The sequence below is a fragment of the Chiloscyllium plagiosum genome, chromosome 1 (genome assembly GCF_004010195.1).
Source record: "Chiloscyllium plagiosum isolate BGI_BamShark_2017 chromosome 1, ASM401019v2, whole genome shotgun sequence".
Classification (NCBI taxonomy): domain Eukaryota; kingdom Metazoa; phylum Chordata; class Chondrichthyes; order Orectolobiformes; family Hemiscylliidae; genus Chiloscyllium; species Chiloscyllium plagiosum.
In genome coordinates this window covers 143,707,952-143,716,592 of record NC_057710.1, presented here as the reverse complement: position 1 = coordinate 143,716,592, position 8,641 = coordinate 143,707,952, and positions in this window count along the sequence as shown.

The window sequence follows — 8,641 nt, the reverse complement described above, 5'->3', positions numbered from 1 at the left end:
CATTTACTGTATCTGTTGCACCCGATGTGGTCTTCTCTACATTGGGGAGACCGGCTGCCTACTTGCGGAACGTTTCAGGGAACACCTCTGGGACACCCGCACCAACCAACCCAACCGCCCCATGGCTGAACACTTTAACTCTCCCTCCATCTCCGCCAAGGACATGTAGGTCCTTGGCCTCCTCCATAGCCAGACCCTGGCCACATAACGCCTGGGGGAAGAGCACCTCATCTTCCGCCTAGGGGCCCTCCAACTACACGGGATGAATGTAGATTTCTCCAGCTTCCTCATTTCCCCTCCCCCCACCTTATCTCAGTCCCAACCCTCAGATTCAGCACCACCCTCTTGACCTGCAATCTTCTTCCCAACCTCTCCGCCCTATCTCCTCTCCAGCCTATCACCCTCACCTCCTTCTACCTACCGTATTCCCAGCGTCCCTCCTCCAAATTCCCTCCCCCCTACCCTTTATCTCAGCCTGCTTGGCACACCAGCCTCATTCCTGAAGAAGGGCCTATGCCCGAAACGTCGATTCTCCTGCTCCTCGGATGCTGCCTGGCCTGCTATGTTTTTCCAGCACCACATTTTTCAACTCTGGTCTCCAGCATCTGCAGTCCTCACTTTCTCCTATGAATGTCCAGCAAGGTAAACTTGATGGAGTGGGATCACATCCAAGGAATGTTCCAAATGCTATTCTCAGGCTCTCGGGAATAACTCCTCAAAAGATCAAATCATGATTCCTTCTGCATTCCTCTCCTCCTTCCTCCACAAGGATCTCTCATTTACCTTCCTCTCCAGCATTCCTGATGAAGGACTTATGCCCAAAATGTCGGCTCTTCTGCTTCTTGGATGCTACCTGACCTACTGTGCTTTTCCAGCGCCACCCTTTTCGACTCATTCCCCATGGTTACTCAGGGAATTGTTGTTAAATAACATCATGACCCTACATTGTGACACTTCAATTTATGCTTTTAAGTTCTCAAGTTTATGTCTATCATGCTGCACAAAAATAAAGTATCTAATGAGCTAATATAACAAACTTTTGCTGAGTTGTCAATTTCTTCTTTACTAGCAATTCTAATGTTAAAGCTAAGCACATGTCAACTGAAAGGTTAAATACCCAAAAAAGCCATTAGAAAGTTACTAATGATGTATTCTGCTTGGACAATAATAGTTTGAGGTAATTTACCCTATTGTGTCTTCTCTGACTCTTTGAAAGAGCTTTCCAAATAGTTCCACTTCTCTGCATGTTCCCTCCAGCCTTACAAAATACTTCCACTTTAAGTATTTATGAATTCTGTTTTTGAAGTTATTTTGGTACCTGCTTTTACGGTCCTATCAGACAGTATGTTCCAGATCATCATAAATCACTACATAAAAATATTTCTCCTCTCATCTCGATTCTATTCCCAATTTTTTTAAACCTTCAATTATCGAGGCTTCCAATTCTTTTGTCACTGAAAGCAGTTTCTCCTCACTTACAATGTCAAGCCCTCTAGGGATTTGAACATCTCCATCAAATTTCACCATCTCTACTCTAAGGAGAGCAATCCTAGATTCTATAGTCCTTCCATGTAACTGATGTCTTATACCTTTGATACTAATTAATCAATGTTTCGAGTCACCTCAATTAGATCTTGACATCCTTCCTAAAAATGGCAGCCAGACAAAATGCTTAGCTAGGGTTTAGAGATTTGGCATTATTTTCTTGCTTTTCTCCTCCATGTCTCTGTTTACAAAGTCTCAGCAATCCCGTTGCCTTTTTGACAGTAATGTCTCCACATGAACTGCCACCTGTGAGCGCCGAAAGCCCAGCTCTCTGTAACTGAGTCTGCTTCATTATGACAGCTTTTGTTTGGCACTGTCTCAATCTCATTTCTCCTACTAAAATGAATCATTTCACACGTCTCTGCATGAAATGTCAGCTGCCATGTGTCTACCCATTTCATCAGTCTGTCTAACGCCTCCTGAAGTCTGTTACTACCTTCCTCACTGTTATTATCTTCCTTACTACATGGCTTACACCATCAGTTAAATTTGATGTTATGCTCAATACCTGTATTGTAATATTTTAAAACATGCAGTTTTACATCTGGGTCTCTCCCTCTCTATTTATGACCTTAAACCTTCCTTCTATTTCCACTTTCCTTTATTCATGCAAACCTGAAGATGAGAGTATCATATCCCTCCCCTGACCCTGCCCCCTACCCCCCATCCGAACCAATCCCGCTACCAGCTTTCAATACCAAGGCAGGACCATCTCAACAGGAAGATTTCAATACATCATTATCACCAGCTTATATGTCCCATCCCTGCAGCCTTCAGGAAGAATTCAAGGCAAGGGATGGGTGGCACGGTGGCACAGTGGTTAGCACTGCTGCCTCACAGCGCCAGAGACCCGGGTTCAACTCCCGCCTCTGGCGACTCTCTGTATGGAGTTTGCACATTCTCCCCGTGTCTGCGTGGGTTTCCTCTGGGTGCTCCGGTTTCCTCCCACAATGCAAAAATGTGCAGGTTAGGTGAATTGGCCATGCTAAATTGCCGGTAGTGTTAGCTGAAGGGGTAAATGTAGGAGTATGGGTCTGGGTGGTATACGCTTCGGCGGGTCGGTGTGGACTTGTTGGGCCGAAGGGCCTGTTTCCACACTGTAAGTAATCTAATCTAAGGGGCCACAAGCTGGAAAATGGTGCACGTCAGGCAGAGGGTGGAACTATTGTTCAGTGATGGCCAATTGCAGGTTCCCCTTAAGGGGATCTGAAGACAGTGGGAGGTCTTGTCCCCAGCTGACAGAAGGAAGGTCTCTCCCACCTGGCCAAGGATACCTGACGGAGGTAGTAGCAGAAGTTTTGAACAATGGTGTTACAGGAGGTAATTGATCTCTCCTGCATTGCCAGGATTAGTATGCGTATGTGTGAGTGTGTACGTGTTTCTATGTGTTTCTGTTTGTGTCTGTTCCTGTGTTTGTGTGTGTGTGTGTTTTTCAGTGTGTGAGAGTGAGATGATGGCTCTTGACATGATGAAGGATCAGCAGGAGGGTGAATGGAGCATGAACCCATGCAGTTGAGCTGTCTCAGGATGAGTGGCTACACATGGGTGACAGGCACTGGACTCTCAATGCAAGGCTTCTCCAAATCCTGTGTGAATGGATGTGTGACAGGAACAACTATGGAAAGCCATCAGTTCCCTGAGCAGCACGAGACAGTGAGTCATCTGCAGACTTGGTCTCCTTGTGGGAAAATGACAACAGCTCAAGAGAGAGGGTGAAGGTAGGTGAGATGTGCCAGTGTGGAACATCCTGACAGCTAGTGAGGTGGAAACTCTTGACCTGACCAGACTTGAGACCCAATGGGTCATTGCTGAAGTAAAGATCAAAGCGGGAGGCAATGAGAGTGAAGAAGACTTGAATTTGGAATTCACCTCCATGCAGGAATGAAGCATAGAGTCATACAGCACAGAAACAACCCATTCAGTCCAACTTGTCCATGCTGACTACGTTCCCAAACTAAACTAGTCCCACTTGCCTACATTTGTCCCATAACCCTCGAAACCTTTCCTATTCATGTACTTATCCAAATGTATTTTAAACGTAACTATACATGCTACCACCACTTCCTCTGGCAGTTCATTCCACACATGAACCATTCTCTGTGTAAAACATTGCACCTCTGTCCTTTTCAAACATTTCTTCTCTCACCTTAAGTATATGCCCTCTAGTTTTGAACTCCTCCACCATAAGGAAAAATCTTTTGCTGTTCAACTTATCTCTGCCCCTCATGATTTTATAAAGTTCTTCAAGGTCACCTCTCAGCTTCTGACACTACAGTGAAACCCCCCCCAGCCGATCCAGCCAGACATGAGAAAGGAATGTCAATGCAAAGGCCGAGAATTGAATTGATGATTTTCCATGCAGCTATCCACTCTCTGAAGGGATGGGTTAATGCCTCCAGTCTACCTCGGAGGAAGAACGCTCAGTGGATATATAGATCTGAGTCAGTTTGGAGTCCCAAGCTGATGAAAACTTCACAAACATACAGAAGCAGCAGACAGGGGCTGTGATAACTGACAATCTTGACGGTGAAAGGACAGAGAGAGGCTAAGCCCGTACTGAGCCCCAGGATGGTGATTGACCTCTGCTTAGAGCCACACTGAGTCTCTGAAGTTGCAGTTCCAAACAGGGAAGCATTTGGCAGAGGTGCCAAATACCAAGCACAGAAAATGGAGCAGTACATAAAGACCAGGGGTAGTGCCATGTTTCAGGTGCATGAGCACATGGCTTTCATCATGGAGAAGACACCTACAAATATGGAGAGGGACATTCAGCCGACTGCTTGATGGTTCCCAGTAACTTTGTGGACCTAGCATCACTTTGGCCTTGAACTCCAGACTGCTCCGGCCAAGCAACAGGGTGTCTGTGGTGTGTTCAATGCCCATCCATCCATTGAGCAGGAAGCTGCCATTGAGCACTGAAAGGTGCATGTTTAGGTAAGCAGCCAACCAGCCTCATTTACATTGTTATGGCCATCTGTGATGTCCCATGTGACTGGCCACCATTCAGTCATCAGCAAGTAAAGAGTGGGTAAGAGCAGGGGCACAGTTCAGCCAACAGTTCCAAACTAAAATTTCAATCTGCTCTGAGGGGATTCATATGTAAATCAAAGGCCTTTTACTCTCTGGGCACCAGGAGGTCAGCAGTTTTCCAAACGGCATTAGTAATGTTGTTAGGATTAATGGTGAAGCTAGATACCTGACTTCATTTGAGACCGTAGTTTTCCCTTCATTTAGATGAAATAAATTAAACTCGATACCCACTGTATCTGTCCATCCTTTTCTGTCACTGGCTTCACATCTCTAGACTGTCAGTATCTTTTTTGTCACTGCCTATCTGTCACTGCCTTCTTGGTGCAGTATTTCAACATCTTTCACTGCGTGGTTTAGTTTGACTGTCCTTTCTGTCATTTGATTGATTGTCTGTCTGTCTGTCTGTCTTTGATTCTATTACAGTTTCTTTTGTCTCTATCGGATGCATTTTTTTGCCTCTGTTTCTGAGTCTTAATGTGCCTGTGTCATTATTGTACACAACGCTCCCTACCTCCTCTCGTCTCTTAAATTATGCATTGGTTTGTCAGGGGTAAAAATACATTCTTGAAAATAACTTCCATGTCAAAACTTGCCTCAAAAGAAGTTCCAAAGTTTATTTGCATGTCCAAAACAAACATATTTATTACTATTGCTTGAGTCTTGGGCTTCATATAGCAGGGAACAATTTAGCTGATGAAAATGAAACCGATGCATGCTGAGAATTACTCCACAGTGCAGACACTCAGACTGTAACATAGTGGGAATGCTAGGAACAGATGTTTGCTGAGACTTGCAGTTGTTAAATGCCCTCAGCTGCCAGGTCTCAGAAATAATGTCATTTTGCACTCAGAGACACATAAAAAAATATAATTATGTTATCAGCAAAATATATATTTTGAGACTAGATTATGTTACAAATCTTATCTTGAACCTTATGCGCAGATGCCCAAGTAAAAACGAAATACTGCAAATGCTGGAAATCTGAAGTAAAAGCAGAAAATCCAAGAGAAACTCATTGAGAAACACAGTTAACATTTCATGTCAAATGTGACTCTTCTTGAGAACAAACCTATTTCTTCCTCCCGACATGTGCCCCTTATATTTCGATGATTCCTGTTTACAAAAAGCTAAAGCCCGCAACCAAAAGAGATTTTGAAAAAACATGTTTTGAGTGTTTCGATGCACGGAGACTACTTTTTTTGAAGTGGAGGCTATTAAGATTACTATCTTGCTTTCCAGTTTTTTAGCTTTCTGATTAATGATTCTTGTTGCTGTTTGCTGTGTAGTGTTTTGTATGTGAACGACGTCTGTGATTTATAAAATTTTAAAGAACTCGCAGAATATAGTATTCCAGGATATTTAGTGGAGATTTGAACATTATGTTCCAAGACAGCCTTAAGTCTTTACCATTGTTATATTCCTTTACCTTTTTACACAGCTAAAATCTGGATTATACTATTTAAGAGTACTGTGGAGGTAGGTTCAATCGGGACACTTATTTTCACACTTTAAAAAATAATTACATTCCAGAAGTTGATATAATGCATCAGATTAGATGTAAATTCTTAGTGTTTATGGATAAAGAGGACAAGCAATCACGGAATTTAGCAAAAGTGGGACACTGCTTTGAACACCAGGGTAGCCTGGAATCTGATCAAAGCAGGAATGGTGATTCTGTAATTTCACAAAAAAAACAGACATTGCGAAGTTTAGCAGCACTAAGATGTGGCTACCTGGCATTTTGTTAACACTTTGGTACAGATACTGGAGCAGAATTGAGGGATCCTTGTTGCGAGACAGTTGTTGTGGGATTCTGGTGATTTAGTAACAATATGGAGACAGAATTTTGCATGTTGGTAAAGGGGGGAAACTAAATGGTTGATCGAGTTTGCAGACTGAAAGGTGGAATCTTGGTGTCTGGCAGTTAAATCAGGAAAACATTTGCAGAGATGTGAAGCAGTAAAGTGTCTGACAAATTCTTGCAAATTGAATAAGATTACTTTTGCAGGTGCTAATGTGCAGAGATGCTTGTTATTCTAAGAACAAATTCTCCAGGAAGCATTAGTGTGGTTTCCTCAGTGCATTTGCAAGTGTAGAAAACCTTTCCAAATGCAAGCATTGTTTATTATCTCACCACAGAATGTGTTCAAATGCTCATGCCTTAACCTTGTTGATATTGGAGCATGGAAGCAAGCATATACCCGATGTAAGATTTTAGAAGTAAATACTTAAGACTCTAGATTTATGGCAGTGATGAAAGTTTTTGTTCAGATTGGCCCCTGCAAAATCACTGAGTGTTTCTCTTACTAACGGTATCTGTGCAAAAGTGTTTCTGTAAATAATTATTGGTTTCAAGTTCTAATTCTAAATAATACAATGAAATAGAGGCTCTAAGCATTTCCCCAATTAATTTCTTTTCTGCAATGGCCAATCTTTATTTCAGACAGCCTCTTTCCTAGTGAGGTAGTAAAGAAGCAGCTGATAATATACAACTCTGCTTCTAAAATGTTCTACAATGAACCTTTCAGATTTCAAATGGGAGCAACTTGAAAACATAGTGATTGGCTATCCAAAGTCAAGCTTCAGCTGTGCACTGAGTTAGATTTGCTGCACTCCTTGGATATTTAAAAATGGTTAGCGGGACCATGTACAGCAGATCCAATATTGTGCTGATAGGGGGCAGCCAGCAGGGAGTGAATCATATTCCTAGGAAATGTTAGAAACATTTGAACTTAGTGCTGAAATCAACTATATTTTGGCCCTCACAATGACCTTAACTGATGATTTAGGACTCATGAATTGAAGGAATAGGTATAAGCACTCTTGAAGGGCAGACAAGATCTGTATAACTGTTATAAAGATTTTTTTAAAATAACCCAGGCTTTACGCATGAAGAAATATCTACAGCTGTCATTGAGAGTTAGAACAATCCCTCCACTGCTCTGCTTTGGTTGACTGGCAGAGATTAAAAACCAGCAGTAGCATTGGATGATACTGTTGTACAGAGCAGGTTGTTGTAGTCAGAGAGGTATACAGCACAGAACCAGATCCTTTAGTCCAATCCGTCCGTGCTGACCACATATCCTAAATCTAGTCCCATTTGCCAGCGTTTGGCCATATCCAACTAAACACATCCAATTCATATACATTTATATGTTGTAATTGTACCAGCTTCCATCCTTCCTCTGGCAGCGCCTTCCATACACGCACTACCATCTGAGTGAAAAAACTACCCCTTTTAAATCTTCCTCTCTCACCCTAAACCTATGCCCTCTAGTTTTGGACTATCCCATCCTGGGAAAAAGACTTTAACTATTCACCCTATCCATGCCCCACATGATGTTATAAACCTCTATAAAGTCACCCCTCAGCTCCAGGGAAAATATCCCCAGCCTATTCAACCTCTCCCGATAGCTCAAACCCTCCAAAACAAGCAACGTCCTTCTAATTCTTCTGTGCCTTTTCAAGTTTAACAACATCTTTCCTACAGCAGGGAGACCAGAATGGAACACAGTGTTCCAAAAGTGACCTAACCAATGTCCTGTACAGCCGTAACATGACCTGCCAACTTACCTATACTCAATGCACTGACCAATAAAGGCAAGCATACCAAATGCCTTCTTCACTATCCTAACTATCTGCGACTCCACTTTCAAGGAACTATGAATCCAAGGTCTCTTTGTTTAGCAACACTCCCCAGGACCCCACCATTAAGTGTATATGGCCTGCCCTGATTTGCCTTATCAAAATGCAACATCTCAGATTTATGTAAACTCCATCTGTCACTCCTCGGCTCATCGGCTCATCTGCTCAAGGTCTCATTATAATCTGAGATAACCTCCTTCACTCTCCACTATACCACCAATTGTCAGCTGAAAACTTGTTAGTCATACTCCAATATCTACATTGAAATTATTTATATAAATGTTGAAAAGCAGTGGACCCTACATTGATCATTGCGGGACGTCACTGGTCACAGGCCTCCATTCCGAAAAGCAACCCTCCGCCACCACCCTCTGTATCCTACCTTCAAGCCAATTTTGTATCCAAATGACTAGGTCTCCCT